This window comes from Megascapheus bottae, chromosome X, assembly GCF_031878675.1.
Source record: "Megascapheus bottae isolate mThoBot1 chromosome X, mThoBot2.hap1, whole genome shotgun sequence".
Classification (NCBI taxonomy): Eukaryota; Metazoa; Chordata; class Mammalia; order Rodentia; family Geomyidae; genus Megascapheus; species Megascapheus bottae.
The window spans coordinates 28,064,223-28,067,101 of NC_143547.1; the positions used below are offsets into that span (position 1 = coordinate 28,064,223).

The 2,879-nt window shown below is 36.1% G+C and overlaps 1 non-coding gene across 1 annotated transcript; it reads right to left on the reverse strand.

Moving 5' to 3' along the window:
- Positions 1-1,016: 1,016 nt before the first annotated feature.
- LOC150040648 (small nucleolar RNA U3) lies at positions 1,017-1,226 on the reverse strand. The gene has a single exon (XR_016533928.1). It is a non-coding gene; the product is annotated as a small nucleolar RNA U3 (small nucleolar RNA).
- Positions 1,227-2,879: the final 1,653 nt, after the last annotated feature.

Here is a 2,879-nt window from a genome sequence, read left to right on the forward strand (position 1 = left end):
TAGCCTTACTTCCGGTTTTCTGGTGATTAATTGGAGATAAAAGTCACAGACTTTTGTACCTAGGCTGGCTTTGATTACAGGTGTAAGCCACCAGTGCCCAGCTTAGTGAAAACTTATAGAAACCTTAATGAAGAAATTTAATTTCTATTGAATTCTCAACTCTTTCCCAGACAATAACATAGATCAAGCAAATATTTAAAATCTCTTTTGCCTGATAACTGCCACTGTTCAAATAAACACCCAAAGCCTAAACTTAAAATGTACCTAAAGTACCTTAAAAATGGATTCCATCAATGAATTCTAATCAATGGATTCTAAAATAGAAAAATAATTTAGGAATAATAATAGCCCTACAGTTTTGAAACTATTCATGGTAGATGATTATGAGCCAGGAAATCACTTCGTAGTTATTTTGTTTACTTTTCATTAGGTGCTTCTGGCTTTCAGCTAAATGTTACCAAATTTCCAGTAGTTGGCTATAGTGATAAAATGACTTATGCGAGCAACAGCACTAATAGGACAAATCAATAGCAAAATGAGTGATTTAAAAAATGCTTAAAATAAGTTTCATAGGCCAATAAGTTATTTTAAATAAATGCTAAAATTCTTGCAGCATGTAAATCACTATTTTATACAATGTATTGTATCCCTAAAGAACTATATTTAGTGAAACAAATAAGTACTGACTGGATTTCAGTTGTATCTGTCTGGATTTCTACCAACAGTTTTCAGAAAGATGAGTGTTTTGCCCCTACTGTACTTGAGTGTCAATCAAAGGATCCCACTTGAAGAAAATTGGCCCAAGGAAATTTTTTTCATATATTTTTATTGTAATTAATAGAAGGATTACATTATATTCACCAGATAGAAGGTGCATTAATTCACATACATTGATACCCTTTCTCATGTCTTGGTCCCCATTTCCCTCCGCCCACCCCCATCCCCTATCTTGGTTTTCCTCCCTTCCCTATCCAATTTCAAATAACCAAATACAAACATATCCAATATATCAGATAACAAAGTGAGATACTGTAACAATATAAGATAACCAAGGGACAGCAAAAGAGATGAGAGATAACATTAGATACCTCAAAGCAACACCAAATGTCAGCTTCACGCTCAGGAGAGGACACTGTATATCCTCCTCATGGTTTCCGGTACTCTACACAATCAGTGGAGTTTCTCTAGTAACATACTATAGAAATGATCCCTGAAAGTATAGTCTTCCAAGGAAATTTTTGTCTGCATACTGTACTATATATAATAAAGTGGAATTCAGTAATCCAAAAAAATAAAATGAAATGAAATGGTTGTTATATATTAAAATAAAGTTATCTATATTGCCAACAAAACCTCTAAATGGTAATTGCTATGCTCTGCTGACATTTGGTCTAAGGTTGTATTATACAGCTGTAATTACAAAGAGAAATTTACAGATGTTACTTGTGGTGGAAAACATGAACCAAGAAAGTAGAGAGATGGAGTCATTGGAGGTCTTTGGACTAGGAAAAAGTATTGCCTATGGCAACAACCAAAGCTGTTCTTCAGGAAGATATCTTCAGATTCAAAAGGAAACTTTTTTATTGCCGGTTACAGTCCCTCTTTATTCCTAACATTTCACCTGGTCCCAGAATTTCTAAAACAATTCATGAAAGCCAAAACCAAAAAGACATGGCTATTTGTGTGACAATGAGTAAGTAATTAGTCATACAGCCTGGTCTCTTAGGTCTTTTTTTTGCCAGTCCTGGGGCTTGAACTCAGGGCCTGAGCACTGTCCTTGGGCTTTTCCTCAAGGCTAGCACTCTGCCACTTGCACCACAGCACCATTTCTGGCTTTTTCTATGTACGTGGTACTGAGGAATCAAACCTGGGTCTTCGTGCATGCTAGGCCAGCACTACCAATAGGTCAACCTCCCGGCCTCTCTTAGGCCTTTTTAAAAATCAGGATGGAGGCTTCAATAATTTCCCAAGTCTTGTATTCTACATGCCTACAAAACCAGTATCATGCAGATAATACGACAATCTGGTTGGCAAGGCCTACTTTATCTATGGCTACAGTGACCTCTGAGTGCTCATGTAGCCAAACATGATGACATGACTACTGGCGAAACAACTTCCTGTGGGAATGGGGCTCTCAGGGGCTCTCTTCTCAAATAAAAAGTTTACACTTTTACATTTTAGACTGAGCATGCAAAGTTTTACTGATTTCTAAGATACTCTCAAGGCATCTTCCCTACTATAAAAAGTACTTAAATTTTGAGGAGGAAAGGGCGTTGAACCAGGCTTTTTATCTTAAGGCTGGCTAGTGTTTTACCTCTTAAACCATACCTCGGCTGGTTCACTAGAGATGAGAGTCTCTTAGATTGGTATGCAAGCTGCTTTTGATCTTTATTCCTCAGATCCTAGGTTCCTAAGTAGCTAGGATTACAAAAGCAAGCTCCTAGTACCTGGCCTTGAATTCTTTTAAAATGTACTAATAGGTTTAATAACCATATCTTCTTGGTTCCTATTTTTAAATGTGATTTCTAGCCAAACAGCACATTTTTGAAATATTTTCTCAGTTTTCTTTCTTTTTTTGTTCCTATTTCTCACTGTAAATCTATCTAAAAGCATCTAGCATTATCCATACCACAGCCTGAACATTGTGTTCCTTTGAAATTTCCTGTGAGATAAACTAGTCTACCACCTTTAAATTTAACCTATGTAACTGCACATAGACTCAGAACACAGACAAAATTTAGACAAATTCTTTGCTAGAATGTGAAATAAATGGTCTCTAGTCTAATATCCAATAAATTTCTCCTTTCCATTTGATATCCCACGTGCACAGTCTTTTTTGTTTTGTTTGTACCGTTTACATCCTATCAGCATTCTAGTCT